The sequence below is a fragment of the Gobio gobio genome (assembly GCF_949357685.1).
Source record: "Gobio gobio genome assembly, chromosome: 12".
NCBI lineage: Eukaryota > Metazoa > Chordata > Actinopteri > Cypriniformes > Gobionidae > Gobio > Gobio gobio.
In genome coordinates, this window is record NC_137105.1 from 6,829,076 (window position 1) to 6,846,989 (window position 17,914).

Sequence of the window (17,914 nt, forward strand, 5' to 3'; positions counted from 1 at the left end):
GGCTAATTCGTATGATTTCGTATGAATGACCTAACCCCAAACCTCGCCCCTAACCATACCTGTCACTGCGGTTTATCAAATCGTACGAATTCATACGACTGAGGTCGTACAAATTAGCCACCTCGTCCAAATCTGAAGAATTGGTCGTGAGATAGCATTTGTTGTTCACAGCAATGTTTAAACATGATCATATTCGACTTTCCTGATCCTAAAGACCTTGGGTTTAATCAAATATATTGATCTGTATAATAGAGAGATCATTTGTTGATTTTAGTAAGTCTCTATTTCTTTAAGAATCAAATCCAAATGTATTTAAATCCAAAGAGAGTAATTTAGTATCACTTAGTATAATTGCAAAACTAATGTTACTGTTTTCAATCAGGTTTGCAGGAACTTCCCTCTGCCATCCATAGGTCAGCAAAACAGATAGTCCAGCCTCAAACTCAGGCCAGTGGTTGAGCCAAGGTTGCGGTGTCGGGCTAGTTGGGACAGACTCTGCATATTAACCTGCATGGGATAGAACAAAGTATTTAACAACGAAAAATGACACAGCATTAAAGGAAGCAGGTAAGTGAAATACTGACACATGTATACATTGACCATATACTGCTAATTCATCACAATTCGGATGCACCCCCAAACACATACACACACACAACCCGTCTTGAGTCTGCTAATACTACTAAGTGCTGTACAAAAATCCACTTTCCATGTGTCCACCCAGATGCTTCAGGCAGAATTCCTGTGCATGTGTGTGTGGGAGACAGATGTAGAGTGACAGGTTGGGTAGATTGGCCCATGAGCAGTAGTCGCCTGTGGCACTGACATCACACACACATACAACACGCTCACCCTGACTGTGGGCGATTGTGTGTGTCGAGTGGGAGGATTCGCCTCCACACCAAAAAACCACATAATGAAGCCTGACACTGCTGTCGGGGTGGGGGAGGAGTCTGAGTCTTGTGTGGACACGCCCACCGGTGTACTGTAGGCTGAGAGGGAGGGGCTTCACTTAGACCTGCCCACTGACACACTGTATCCGATAACTATAGCAGTGGCGTCGTTCATAGGCCTTGTTTATGAGAACCCCATGAATTGTCATTTTATACCTGTATTCTGCTGGTTTTCTGAGTGAAATGGTAAAAGACCTAATTGAAGTTGATTCAGAAGAAGAGCAATTTATTTTGATTTAATGATACAAATACAAAAAAAAATTTCTTTGAAAAGCTTTGCTTGTGTTAAAAGATGAATGAGGCCTCAAATTGTGCAGCTTGTTGTGGATGTGAAATTATATTAAGTTTAAGAAATATTAAGTTGTTTTCAGTTGGTAGACGATAAATCAAGTGAAAATATACCATAGACTTACTTAGGAGGAGGGACCAGAGCCACAGACTTTAAGTAACAACCTAGAACACCATAGCGACCGCATAGCAACATACTACAGCATAAAACATGCAAAAAACCTTAGCAGCTGCATAGCAACACCCTGGCAACCTCTCAGAACACCCATGGTAAGAACATGTAAATATAATATAGCCCTCAGAACACCTTAGCTACTGCATAGCAACACCCTGGCAACCGCTCAGAAAACCACGGCAAGCCCATAGAAATACAATATAACCATCAAAACACCTTAGCTACTGCATAGCAACACCCTGGCAACCACTCAGAACACCATTGCAAGCATAACACTGAAAGCACATTAGCAACTGCATAGCAACACCCTGGCAACACATTGCAATATACAAAATTACTCTCAGAACAACTTAGCCACTGAATAACAACACCATGGCAAACACAATTGAAATACAAAATAACACTCGGAACACCTTAGCTACTGCATAGCAACAACCTGGCAACCAATCAGAACACATTTGCAAGCACATAGAAATATAATATAATCCTCAGAACACCTTAGCTACTGCATAGCAACACCCCGGCAACCACTCAGAAAACCTTGGCAAGCACATAGAAATACAATATAACCATCAAAACACCTTAGCTACTGCAAAGCAACACCCTGGCAACCACTCAGAACACCATTGCAACCATAACACTGAAAACACATTAGCAACTGCATGGCAACACCCTGGCAACACATTGCAATATACAAAATAGCTCTCAGAACACCTTAGCCACTGCATAACAACACCCTGGCAACCACTCAGAACACCATGGCAAGCACAATTGAAATACAAAATAACACTCAGAACACCTTAGCTACTGCATAGCAACACCCTGGCAACCATTCAGAACACCATGGCAAGCACATAGAAATACAATATAGCCCTCAGAACACCTTAGCTACTGCATAGCAACACACTGGCAATCCATCAGAACACATCTGCAACCATATATCACCATACTATTTAACAATGAAAACACCTTAGCTACTGCGTAGCAACACCCTGGCAACCCACCAGAACACATTTGCAACCATATAGCACCATACTATAACACTCAGAACAACTTAGTAACTGGATAGCAACACCCAGGCAACCACTCAAAACATCTTTGCAGCTGCATAGCAACACAGCATTTAGAACACCTTGGAAAATGCATAGCAACCCCCTGGTATCATGGCATTGAGTTTTGTACAAGTATAATAAAATGTAGTAGTTTGAGTTTTGGGTCAGGTGGGTTAAGCAATGAACAGTGCCTGCTTGGTTATATGATCTCCGTGGTTACAGTGGCAGGTGTGCTCATGGTTATCGCTGAGTGGTCGTCATACATAAGGAGAAAGAGAAAGCTGGAGGAAAGAGCAAATTAGGTAAAGAAGAAGAGAGGCAGAGGTTGCATGTAGTGCCTGAAACTCATCCCTGAGCCGGGTTCGAGGCGTCGTGTAAAACCCCTGTCACAGCATCACTGGGAAATACGTGGCAAACACACACACTCTCACAATCCGCTGATCAGAGCCCACAGACGTGGCCAATTTGCACTTCTAAGCATCTGCCTTAAACCACTGTGTGTGTGTGTGCATTTTAAAACTGTTTCATGAAGCAGAAAATGTACCTGTTAACCTGTTTGACACATCAAAGCATTTTGCTAATAGCTAAACATTTAGCTTCTGAAATTAGAGTGAACAGCTTTCATAGGGTCTGGATTCAGATATCAGCTGCTGGCCTTTCAGACAAACACACGTATTACATGACTGCTTAAAGCATCAGCGCATCAGGCCCTTCATGGCTGTTTAAAGCTAAATTAAAGCAGTAGTTCACCCCAAAATGAACATTTAGTCATCATTTACACAGTCTCATGTCCTTCCTAATAATTTGACTTTCTTTCTTCTGCAAAACACCAAAGGGGAACATATGAAGGCTATTTTACATGCGTTTTCCACACACTTACAATGAATGGTAATTGGAGCTTTCAAACATCAAAAAAGATGCAAAAGAACCATAAAAAAAATCTTGTGGTCTGTACGACTCATGCAATAGTTGCAATGACTTTGCCACACAAAGTCTTCTCATAATATTAAAGTTGTATGGACTACTTTTATGACACATGTATGGTGCTTTTGTGTTCTTTTTGAAGCATAAGGCTGTGTCCACCAAAGCGTTTTTTCCCGCGACTAGCGTATTTTTCCAGTTGTTTTCAATGGGAGCGACGCATTTTTAAAACGCTATTTCACGCTTGAAGTGTTGAGTGCTCTTAGCCTGACGTCATCATACTCAGATTCTAGTCAGAACATGAGTCTGATACTGCTTCATTGGGCTGTGGTTATGGGGCGTGTTTCAACCATAGACTGTAAAAAAATATGGACGTAGTGTCTGTGACGTCGCCCATAGGAGTCTGAAAGTAAGGTCGAGCTGGCCATCTTGGCAGCGTGTCATCACGCGTCACTCCCAGATAACAGAAACTGGGCAAGAGGCGGGACGTGGCTGGAGCTGAGGTGACGCGATGACTAACAGACAGCAGACAAACGGCAATCCACCTGTCACTCAAAGTGGCCACGCCCTTAATTATGCAGAAATTTAAGGCTTTATATAATGTAAACGAATGAGTTATAAAAAAATTCACCCCCCTCACAGTTGTCATGAAGGGCAAAATTAGCCGTATAGACTAAAACCACAATTTGTACGAGGCTGTAAACATGTGTTTTTCTGCTGTAAAGTTGGGCATTTTAACATGGGGCTCAATGAGATTCTGCTCCTTCTGGAGCCTGACCCTAGTGGCCAGTTGATTAATTGCAGTTTAAGTCACTTCCTTATTGGCTTCAAGAGAAACTGGGGGAGGTTCCCGCTTGGTTTCAACCGAACCAGAAAAGAAAATGCCTCTGCACTCAATTGGATAGACCTACAACCAATCAGAGCAACGGAGCGACGCATAGTTGTCAACAGAACTCAACTGCACACACGCTGGAAGAAGTAGAAGAAGATGAGTGTAAACATTTTTTGCCGGTGTTGTAGATGTAAGGATACACGGAGTACTTACAATACGATCATCATTTTTGAGAGAAATAGTAAAGGTGAATGCATATACGAACAAGTTCTCCATTTAGGATTAGAATGAATTCAACCCAAGCGCTCTTTGGTGACGTGGATGATTACGTTTCTGTTGATCATCTGTCCATCATCGTATAAAGCCCGCCCTGACAATATGATTGGTCCGAACAGCTCTGGTTTGAGCATAGTTGCTCCACAACGGATCAAGTCCAGACCGAACTTCCCGACCTCAAATGTTGTGGGCGTGGCTAAGTTCGGCTGGCATCCAGGCTAGAGCGCTCTGCATTTTTTACCAGTCTCCGAGAGTTGAAGAATATTCAACTTTGGGTAAAACGCATGCTCAATCCTGTCACTTTTTACCCAGCCGTCCAGTCACAATGGAGGAAGGGCAGGACAAATACCACACGACCAACCACCACATTCTGCTTGTACAACGTCATCAGATGACAAAAACAAGCATAATAACAGAACAAAATCATTTAAAACCAGAGCCAGAGCAAATACTTTACATTGCATTTCTATATAGAAACAATATGGAAACAAACAATCTGTGAAAATTCTGGCTAAATACAACTGGCTAAAAATGCTTTGGTGGACACGAGGCCTAAAAGCTTCATTTTACTTGCATGGGAAACTCATCATATTTTCTAAACAATGATTTTGGGTGAACTATCTCTTTAAGAAGACAAGCCCTTATTTTCTATCTTTAAAATAAATTTTGTGTATAACTTCTTCTGTCATTTATAAATTATCCTGCATTTAAACAGGAAGATTAAAAAGCTTGTATTTTTTATTTATGTGCATTAATGTATGTTGAAGTATAAGTTTGTAAGTGAAGTATACACTATACCTTTCGAAAGCTTGGATGCAGTAAATTAAATCATTTGTTAAAAGTGACAGTAAAGATATTTATAATGTTACCAAAGAAAACGTTTCCAACACTGATAATAAAATTAAATGTTTCTTGAGCAGCAAATCCTCATATCAGAATGATTTCTGAAGGATCATGTGAAACTGAAGACTGGTGTAATGATGCTGAAAATTCAGCTTTGATCACAGGAATAAATTACATTTTAAAAGCATGATGGATGTATTGAAATGTGCAACCTTGTAATCATGTTGCAGTGTTTAATTGAATCATGAAACAAAGCTTGAATTTGTTTACAATGTACTGATTCACGTCATAGAGAACTAGAGAATAAGACAGTCTGAGTTATTATCATACAGCGATCAGTCAAAGCAAAACCTGACCGCATCCAGTCTTTCAGACGGCTATGATCAGCCGCGGCGCAGTGGTGAGCCGACACACGTGCATATTCCTTTTGTTCTTCCCGGTTCTCTCTCAAACCACCCAAAGCGAGCCGGACAGATTGAGTCCAAACGCTGCGCTGAGGCGTTTAAACAGTTACCTGTGCTTAACACAAAGGCACCGGACTAATTGATACAGACAGCAAGAAAATAGGATCTGTCTTAGAACATCTCACTTCCACCGGCTCCCTCTCTTTCTCTCCCTCTTTTCTTGGGACGGATGAAAGGCCATCATTCCATCATGTGTGGTTAGCGTTTTCTTCGTAGCCTGAAGTGAAACAGGAAGTTCTTAACTGTTCAGTGGCTTTTGCTTGAGGCAAGGTTCTACCCTGTTCTCTCTTTCACTGTCTCTCGCTTTCTTCCCCCACCCTCTAAAACACACACACACTTCTGTTCGTATAGGGCATCTGCCTTCATAACCATCTATGCTTAATACAGCACATGGAAGAGAAACGTCTCAGTAGGACCTTTCACTCACTGTTGTTAAACTTCAGATCTTTTCATGCTCATGCCGAAATGTAGATGTTTTTAGTTAAAAACACAGCTTTGATTTTACAGAGTTTTTTTGGGATATTATTGCAAAATCAAAGCAAATGTCATCAGTGCTCAAACGCTGCAGGAACTTTTCTCAGAACTAATTTCACTTTTCTGAGCCGCTTTTCCAACTCATTTTTAGTGCATGTATGAAGTCAGTTTCTATGTGATTGTGATTTCCTGATAAGATGTTGTTCTTGGATCAACCTATTTTTATTAGTCCTGGACAAACATTTCCTATTAAAGGCACATTTTTGGATTAAAATAACCACAAACCACTAGAACAATGTTATATATTTTGTTGACTTGTCTACTTATATTATCCCAAATGTTTCCCAGAATGTTTAAATCCAGAGAAATAAGCAATTTTGACCAGGACACGGATCGTGTCCGTGCGTCGCCTATCAATGACATCATACCCGCGTTACCCTCGATTTCTGTTTTTATGTCGTTGAAACCATGGAAACACCAAAGACGCTTTAATATATCATGTGTTTTATTAGACAGGTGAGAAACTGTTTGGATGCATTCATCAACAGAAAGCTAATCATTGTAGCTCAACACAGTTAGTCTTATTGTTAAATCTCGTTTTCTTGATTTACAGCGAGTACCATGTTTTACCCAACCATATCTCACGGCAATTCGTACATATTTTACAAGGTGGCTAATTCGTACGAATTTGTACGACCTCACTCGTACGAATACGACTTGTATGGTCCGATTTTTTTAAATCATATGTATTTGTATGAATTCGTACACTGAAAAAAAAAAAGGTGTGTTGGATTTACATGATTTAATCATATACATTGGTTCCACATGAATCATTTAAGTTAATCAAACATAGTTTGTTCACATAATTTCAACATCATAGAATCAAGTAATTTTTAAATAACCGAATTGAGTAGTCTCACAATGATTTTAAAATGGCTCCCTAACAACAGTGATGTGTACAGGGGGGCTTGAGACCCTGCCTCTTTAATCAAATCACAAAATAAAAGTTTATTTTATTTTGCTGTCACTTGACTGATCTATAGCTTTCATTCTATTAGCCAGCAATATCACATAATGAATATGTCAAGTGCTAAGTATGAAATGCTCTTTGATGACATGCTGTATCAGTCCACAGCCTAAGCGATTTCTCCGCTCATCTCCACTATGGTAACCCAGTTTAATTTAAATGTTTCTAATAATTTCAATTAAACATTAAACACTAATAAAAAATATAAAGTCTCCCCCTTTTCTCATTTTGCCCCAAAACACATAAAATAACACTTAATTTCAACAATTTTAATCTAGTCGTCAAGTCCCAAGCAAAGCATGCTGGGAACTACAGTTTCAGCAAAAATAATTTTCGAGTACTTAATTGGTTCACATTCACCCCAAATAATTCAATCTAGTAGATTGCACATTTTATAGAATTACATTAATCGAAAGCAAAGAAATCATGTTCAGAAGAGAAACACAATTTTGTTGAATAGATCGCAAATAATATGATTAATTAAATTGGACAATGGGCCCTATCTTGCACCCAGCGCAATTGACTTTGTACACCGACGCATGTGTCATTCCTATTTTGCCCCCGCGCAAAGCGCGCTTTTCCCTCCACAGAAGCACGTCGCTAAACTAGTGAATGAACTTGCGCTCCCTGGGCGGTTCAGCGCAAAAAAGGAGGCGTGTTCCGGCGCAAACAATCCCTGGTGCTATTTTGCTGTTCCATTAAACAATTGCGCCACTGACCAGAAAAAACCTAGTCTAAAGTCAGTGGCGCGTTGCGAGTTGTTCATTATGCTATTTTAAGGGCGCATGCTTGACCATAATGTATAGCGTGCACAACGCGCATACACTTTGCTCATGTAACCTACACAGATGCAACAGTTATTTTTGCAAATCATAAATTGTTACACTAAAAAAATATTAACACATGAGATGACGGAAATCATTGTGGTGTGCCACGAAGATGTGAAAAAATAGGCATAAATCTAGCTTACAAATGATTCAGGCTAATTGTAATAATTAAGGATAAGACCTGTTTGCCCAATAGTGGCAAGACATATATGTATATAAGGACATCTGACAAATTGGTTTGTCCGTCAAGAACCAGGAAAAAAAATCGACTGAAAAACTGAAAAAACTGAAAGACTGAAAAAAAAAGACTGTGAAATCACCTTTACCATAATGTACAACATTACAACTTCACTTCTCTGTCTTTCACTGCTCTTACAAGAACATCAGTCTCCTCGGCTGTGAACCGCTCCTGGCGTGCACCTGGTAAATACGCCATAATAAGAGCAATCCATAATGGAACTTGCGCACCTGCTTTTAAAGGGAATGTTGGATGACGCTCGGATTGGTTTATTCACGTTACGCCCAAACCACACCTATGAATAATGAAGCTACTTCAGACCAACCCATTTTAGATTTGCGCCGGGCGCAAGAGCCATTTATCCCGCCGGGAATATTGCAACAGCGCCGAGACCCGCCCACAAAGTTACTTGCGCTTCACGCTTTGACACTTGCGTTTCAGATCGTTAAAATAGGGCCCAATATGTGTTTTCCTGTTTTTTTCAGTGAACGAATGACCTACCTCAAACCTCGCCACTAAACCTACCCGTCACTACGGTTTAGACAAAACGTACAAATTAGTACGAGTGAGGTTGTACGAATTAGCCACCTTGTAAAATACGTATGAATTGGTCGTGAGATAGCATTGGTTTTACCATCTAACATGTCTCACTGCAGTGTGAACAAGTGTCTCATAGTAGCCACCGAGTGAATACAGAGTAGCATTATAACATAATTTTAACACACTCAAATGTATCTAATATGATAAAACAGCACTGCGTTATTCCACATACACATGAGCAGAAGCGTTTGTCTGCGGCAGAATAAAAGTCCCGCGAAATCCAAGCGTCATTAAGCTACGCCTTTGTTTTGAATAAGCGACCTCTAGCGGCAAAAAATGACATATTGTGACTTTAACCCATCAGATTTTAGGGTTTGGTCTTAAAGGGCATCAATAATATTCCTATTAACCCATCATTTTCTGTTGATTTTATTAGTAGTGTATACAAAAGTTACTTGGCAAAACCTCAGGCACCATTCGGCAATCAGAAACCTTTGTGTTTTAATAGTGTGTATATTGTTTACCATTTAATAAAAACTCCTTTTTGTGAAGTATTTAGCTTGAAAGCTGTGCTACACTGTAAAATCCAACAGTTGTTCTTACTAAGACTTTTTTAGTAAACTTTACTTAATGTCCAATAATTTGTTGACCTTACTTAAAACAAGTAAGTAATCTGAACTATTTGTATGCTATGCCTTCATTACTTAGAAAACTCAGGTAAACATTACTTGACTGGTTTGAGTACCATTTGGCCAAAGCAAAAAAACAAACGGGCGGACGGGCGGACGGGCAAAGTGTTTTTGAGGCAATTTTGTGTAGACTTATCACTCATTTCCTCCACTTCTTCTCACCATTATTGCGATTAGTGTTCCCTTTGGTTGGACACTTGGAACTTCATTCATATTATAGTAATTAACTTCCTATTAATGCAGCAATGCAACAAGAAATTGATTTCTAAACAAGGGAAGTAATATATATATATATATATATATATATATATATATATATATATATATATATATATATATATATATATATATATACATATATATATATATACATATATATATATATATATATATATATATATATATACATATATATATATATACATATACATATATATATATATATATATATATATATATATATATATATATATATATATATATATATATATACACATATATATATATACATATATATATATATGTATATATATATGTATATATGTGTATGTATATATTTGTCCATTAATGATAAATAACATAACTATATTTCATATCAAATAATGACCTTTTAACATATTTTTGCTAATATTTATGGCATAACCTTTTAATTGAGTTGATATAATCCCTCTATGTTTGTCACAATATCATTTGACCATACTCGAGTGTGTCACACACAGACTTCAACATTCAGCATGCAAAACACAACAATGGTAACAAGGATTTAATTTTTTTTTTTTACATTATTATTATTAATATGACCTTTATTATTTTACTTGCTGTCATTATTGGGGTTATACTGACAAAATACAAATAGTAAAATAAAGCCAAAAATAGTAAAACGAAGCAATTAATTTATTCATGCCACAATGCACTCTGGGAGAACACTTCCTCAGATCCCAGATAGAATTAAGTTGACAAAACTTAAACGGTTTAAGTAAGAACAACTTACTTAATTGAATTAAGGCAACAAGTTTGCACAATTTAATTAAGTAAACTGAACTAATTAGTTTTTACAGTGTAGTGATTTTTTTCTTAATATTAAAGGATACTTGGTTGATATTTTGCATCAAATGAGGTGACTTACAGACTGACAGACAGATAGATAGATAGATGATATATAGATGACAAATGAACGATTGATGGATGGATAGACAGATAAGATGGATGGATGATGAATGAAAGAATGATGGATGGATGGATGGATGGACTAAGATAGACAGATAGATAGATAGATAGATAGATAGATGGATGGATGGATGGATGGATGGATGGATGGATGGATGGATGGATGGATGGATGGATGGATGGATGGATGGATGGATGGATGGATGGATGGATGGATGGATGGATGGATGGATGGATGGATGGATGGATGGATGGATAGATAGATAGATAGATAGATAGATAGATAGATAGATAGATAGATAGATAGATAGATAGATAGATAGATAGATAGATAGATAGATAGATAGATAGATAGATAGATAGATAGATAGATAGATAGATAGATAGATAGATAGTCTATGTATTTACCAATGATAGATAGATAATTATGCAAAGGAGAGAGTGTGATAAATATGAAAGTGATTGTGTGATACAATAAAAGACAGATAAGAAAATGGCAAAATTGTTAAAGGGAGTGGAGGCCACGGGTTGGAGAAAAGCAAGAGGAGAGAGAACAAGTGTGTGTGTGTGTGGAGCTGCATTGAGATTCTTGGCCTGTATCTGTTGGCAGTGGGGTGTGAGCTGAGATCTGCTGCATAATTGTGAAACCACAGGGACTGCAGCTCTGACCAGCCTGTCAAAACATCATGACAATCGTCCCTCACCGCACAGCAGACAGGCCAGAGAGAGAGAGAGAGAGAGAGAGAGAGACAGGGAGAGGGTGTCAGCGTTTTGACTGATATACCAGCTGAGAAGTTATAATTACGATCTCTATCTGACATTTGTAATCTAGGCGCGCGCACACACACACACACAGATCATGTGGACTGTGGTTCTTGTGGGGGTGTGCTGGTGTGTACGAGAGTGCTTTAGCTGCTAGGCTGAGTAGTGATTCCACGCCGCTGCGTTTTGAGGCTAATTAGTTTGGATATTAACGGGACGAAACCCCAAGCAGCTTCTAAATGTCACCCGCTCTCCCCACAGACACAAACACACGCCGGTTCACGCTCTTTGCCCCGTTCCACCGCCCCCCAGAAAAGTGCCGCAGGGAAAACCAAGAAAAAGCCAAGAAGCGTCGGCGGCGGGTCACGGCGACGTGCGGAATAGCAAACCCGTGTCACTGCGCTCGGCATGCTCAGGACTGGTGTGAGCGGAGGACTGTTTTTTTCACCAACCAGGCGTAAACATAATTTTCTCAAATATCCATACTTTTACATAAATGCTGCTCACATATTATTGTGAGCTTGTTCTGAATACAGTGTAATCAGTAACATCAGTGTTATAACAGTAGGGGTGTGACGAGACGCTTGGCTCACGAGAAGAGACACGAGGTTGGGTTCACGATAACGAGACAAGACAAGATTTTTGCACAGTACTTTTAAAAAATCCTCAATGACAAAATTCATGTCTGGAAAAATAGTCTGCAGGTGCATTTTGAAATGTTTTAACTAGTCATCTTGTAGTAAATGTCATTTCAGTTCTACATTGAAAGACTGCAATACTCAAGCACTGTAAAAGGTTCTGCACAAACTCAACAGACTGGCTCCTCTCCTGTATGATTTCACACGAGTTTCTTCAGACCTTACTGTACATGAATTATGAGCTTCCAGAACTTCTGATTGAGGCTGTGTGTGACCTCCTAATTAATAAGAACTCATTTCCACAAATTGAACATAGAAATAAAAACGGTATAAATAACTAATTGCAACCATAATCAAATGACTCTCTCAATATTCAAAGTGCAAAACAGAGAGCAGAGCCAAGAGGGGGTTACAACTAACTTACACAGCCCAGCCTAAGATATCTTTGATATTGAGAGACAGGCTATTGTATGTCGCCTAGTTTGCGTGAATCAGGCCGCACATGTATAGGGAGCGGCGGTGCTGAACACGCATTTTACAAGATAAGACATTACAGACACTCTATCAGGCTCTGTTGCGCACAAATCTTTCGCCATGGTCCTGTCAATCATCTCACCTTACTCTCGTCATGTGATCAGTGAACTGCAGCTCAGAGGCATTCGCACACAGAGCAGATCAGAGCAGACGTTTACAGTATAATCGAAGCGACCGTTATCCAACTGAATTAAATGGTTTTTATTTATATAAAAAAAAAAAAAACTAAATGACAGTGGAGGATGTAATGTAAATGTAATTTCACCCTGAAGCACCATCATGGCGAGACAGCTTTTCACTCGACGAGATCTCGTCACACTCCTATGTAACAGAAATAAACACAAACACGCCAAACATATCCAGGGCCCAGAAAACACCTCATACCCCAGAGGGTTAAAGGTGGATTTTACCCAGAAATCAAATTGCTGGATTGTCCTTGATGTGTTGAGAAATCACTTTCTGCCTGAGGATCACAGTGTGAAGCCCAAAACACTTCAGAACGAATCTCAACGAATTGTTATAGTTTTACAAACAATCATTACGTTAGTGGCATCGACATTGGTAAATACATAGACTATCTATCTATCTATCTATCTATCTATCTATCTATCTATCTATCTATCTATCTATCTATCTATCTATCTATCTATCTATCTATCTATCTATCTATCTATCTATCTATCTATCTATCTATCTATCTATCTATCTATCTATCTATCTATCTATCTATCTATCTATCTATCTATCTATCTATCTATCTATCTATCTATCTATCTATCTATCATCTATCTATCTATCTATCTATCTATCTATCTATCTATCTATCTATCTATCTATCTATCTATCTATCTATCTATCTATCTATCTATCTATCTATCTATCTATCTATCTATCTATCTATCTATCTATCTATCTATCTATCTATCTATCTATCTATCTATCTATCTATCTATCTATCTATCTATCTATCTATCTATCATGTTCATTCATTCATTCTATCCATCTATCCATATGTCCATAAATCCATCCATCCCTGATTGATTCCACTCTCTTTATTGTCCTTGACTAACAGAAGAAAATAATCTTATTTGCATATGTGTGAATGGATTGCTTTGAATTGGATATTTTTGTATATTTGACGTCTGACTCAAAAGTAGCTCATGGTGGCATAAAGAAGCTCTCAATACTATGAATACGACTTTTAAACATAGATTGCAGTTTGCATGTTTGTTTGTGGGAAAGTTACAGAGTAGCAGTCACTTACAGTAGTTTGGCTGTGGAAAAGGGATATGTGGCCACAGAGATGAAGGTGGCGAGAGAGAGAGAGAGAGAGAGAGAATGCAGGAAACCATGAGACACTGTTAGCATGTGAATGCACTGCTGTAACAGACATAAAGAAACTGTGTCTGTGTGCATAAGTTATTTTGATATGTTGAGGTTGGAGATAGAGAGAGAGCGTTTGACACAGAGGTCACCTTCATCTCATCTGGGAAAATCGTCTTCACAGGGATCCTCTGCAGCAAGGGATTGTGGGTGTTGTGGCCATCCAGAATACTGAATATAGCAGCACAAACCTTGAAACGCTCCCAGAGGAAAGTGTTATTGCTCAGAGGTTGCTCTTTCACATCTCAGGAAACTTCCAGTTGAAGTTTCATTTTAAGGATCAACTTTGTCCAAAGATGTTTCTCCTACCTGACTCAAATTGTTGAAATACAGAAAGAGTGCATATAAGCTAAAAAAAAAACTAAATTGGAAAATCTTGGGTCTTTAGAATTTCGGAGAAATGTTCATGAGAAGCTCAGATGTTTCTCCTAAAAGACCACACGGATCTTACATGCAACTCCGCTTGAGTTTCAAAAGAGAGCTCAGCAGCATGGACCCTAGATATTCATTTGTAAGCGGACTAGCACAGTCGGAATTAGGGTTGTCAACTTCAGAAGAAATGGGCTGGATTTCCCAAAACCTTCTTAACACTATGTCGTTCTTAGGTAATACCTTACGGTGTATCTTAACGTTAATACGTGTTTCCCAAAACGATGTTAGTTAAGAATATCTTCTGTAAGTCATTCTGTTCGTCTGGAGCACTCTTAGCTATACCTTATCACTATTGACAGTTCATTCCGATAGTGGCCATCACTGTTTCTTTACAACCTTACCAAGTGGGTAAGTACTCTCTTTTTCTCAACGTTTGACTGTTTTCGACTGTAGGTGGAGAGGAAAGTGTATAGTGAGCATTAAAACTGGAGTTTGACTTTACAGCATTTACTCTTTCTCCTACTATTGAAGCTTTTAATCGCTGTAAGAAAAAAGATCTAGTGTTAATCGCAGACTTTGATATTTCTGTAAAGAAAGACGTTGTTAAACAGGTACTTAAGGATGACTTGTATGAGAAATTAGTAAATGCAGGCATTTTGCCTAGAGAGTCAGCTGAGAGCGTTGAGGTTCAGTCTGAAGCTTCACGAGAGGCTGACGATGTGAATCTTAACTCAGACTCCGTTATATCCCAAGATCCAAAGTTTGCTTTGAAGTTAAAATAATTGGATCTTGCGATTTAAAAAACAGGAATGTGAGGCAGAAATTATAAAGCTTCGAGTAGTGGAGAGGCAGGCTGACTGAGATATCCAACTACGTAAATTGGATCTAGAATCAGAGCGCTTGGCTAGAAAACCAGTACCACTACCACGTACTAGGCCCCCTTCAGTCTTGTCACCCTTAACGACGGCGGTAGTACAGTCACAGAGGACTTTTCTCATGCACCCTCCAGCGACTATTTCGATGTTAGTAAGCATATAAGACTTGTGCCTCCATTCAGGGAGACAGAAGTTGATTCGCACTTTGTTGCATTCGAGCGCGTCGCTAGTAAATTGAGATGGCCAAAAGATATGTGGGCTCTCCCAACCCTAGACTGGAAGAGCTTTACGAATTCAGATCTCAGTCTTTACGAATATAATTCTGCTATTGGCCGAATCGAATTTGATTTGGATTGTAAGGCGTGGTTTAAAGGCCCTGATATAACATCTGAGAATTTCTATTTCAAGTCTCAATTTGCTCTCCATAAAATCTCATTGCTGTCAAGAAGCATCAAGTGAGACATTAAAGAGATCTTGTGTGTGGTTTGTCTTTCCTGTGGACACACACATGTTCTGTCTTGAGCTGTGTGTGTGTGTATGTGTATGTGTATGTGTATGTGTGTTCACGCTGTGTGCTGTTTTGTTTACATCTGTGTGTTTTATGAGCTCGGAATATAAACACACAGATCTTATGGTTTGTTTTTATTTGCGAGTATGACGGATGATGAAATGATATCATAAAAGTGCCGGTGTGTGTGAGAGAGTGTGTGAGGCAACGATCAGAGCTGGAATGGCTGTTTGTATTAATATTCCCTCAGGTGTGAAAGAGAAGAGATAAAATCAGATGTGGCTCTGATGTTACGCCTCCTGATAAACTGATATAATTAAAAATAAATATAAACCTTCTATTTCCCTCCGTGCCGCAGGCCATGGAAGTGTGAGGTAGATTTCCTTTGAATGCAGGGATGGTAATTTCTCTAAAATCATCAAATCTGACAACAAAGAAATGAAGATCTCCAGCGCTGCGCACACAGGTTTCTCTCTCTCACACACAGTTACACTTTTCTCCCTCTCACACACGCACTCAAACATTCACAGAGGCATTGAATCACTTCTAATTTGGGATATAAAATCACAGCTCTTAAAATTAGGATCAGAAATTAGAGAGAATCTTCCCCCCCGAAAAGCCTCATGTCTTTCCGAACCTTTTTGGCTTGCTTTCTTCTGAATAACACAAATTTTATATTTTGAAGATATTGACTAGATATTGATTAGAGTTTCATTGTATGGACAAATAATATTGTCTGGTAGGAACCACAGAAGAAAGAAAGTCATACAATGTTGGAATGACAATGGTGAGTAAATGATGAAAAAAAAAATCCTTTAGCCTAGGCCTGGGGCAAGAATACCTGTGAAAGTGACAAAAACGTGTCATATGATCATAAACACACTACCGTTCAAAAGTTTGGCGTCTGTGAGATTTTTGAAGTCTCTTCTGCTCTCCAAGGCTGCATTTATTTGATCAAAATAGTGTGATATGATTACATTTTCACACGTGTTTTCTGTTTGAATATCTTTTGAAAATGTAATTTATTCATCAGCATCATTACCCCAGTCTTCAGTGTCACATGATCCTTCAGAAATCATTCTAATATGAGGAATTGCTGCTCAAGAAACATTTATGATTATTATCAATGTTGAAAACAGTTATGCTGCTTCATATTTTGTGATACATTCTGTGATACAGAAATCTTGGCACCATTATAAATGTCTTTACTGTCATCAATTAAACGCACCCTTGCATAAAAGTATTAATTTATTTGCAAAAAACAAACAAACAAACAAACTTTTGAGTGGTAGTGTAAAGTATAATTTTTTTTAATATTTAGTATACTTGATAATATTCTAGGTTTCTGTTATTATATTAAAATATGCTCTTGTAAGCACTATTCGAATTGTGCTGGTTTGTTAGTGATCTGCATGTCATCCGTATCATGGACAACCAATGGTTTCAGGATTGACTCTGTACAGGAATGATAATTTAGGGACTTGGGCCTATGGTATATTTAAATTCCCAAATGCTCATTACCTGCAGAAATGTCAGATAGCAGCCCTATGGCGTTTAGTAGTGGTCAAAAAAGTCAAATGACTTTTAGGCCAATTCCTCCATGTTAACACAGAGATGGCAATTTGGGCAGAAATTCAATTACGGTTTTCTGCTGAATGACTAAACAATTCAGCTGGGAATTTTATCCCGGCTGGTGCAGAATAACATAGACTGATTCCCAGTAGAATGTCAAAAACTCAGATTATCTATTATCTATAAATGCTCAAATTACATCATGTGCCTGTGTAAAACCTTTACAGTCTGTGTTAACATGGAGAAATTGGCCTATTTAAAAAATTGCTAATTGCCATCTAAATGTAAATGTAACAATTCACCTGAAATTCATATACTCTTAAAAGGTTCCTTTTTTTCCTTTTTTCCGTTTTTTATTTTTATTTTTTATTTTTTTGCTTGGATGGCATAGAAGAACCATTTTTGGTTCCCCAAAGAAAACTCAAACTCATTTTTCTAAGTGTGAAGAACATTTGAATAATCTAAAGAACCTTCTTTAGATTCAATGGATGTTAAAGATTGGAA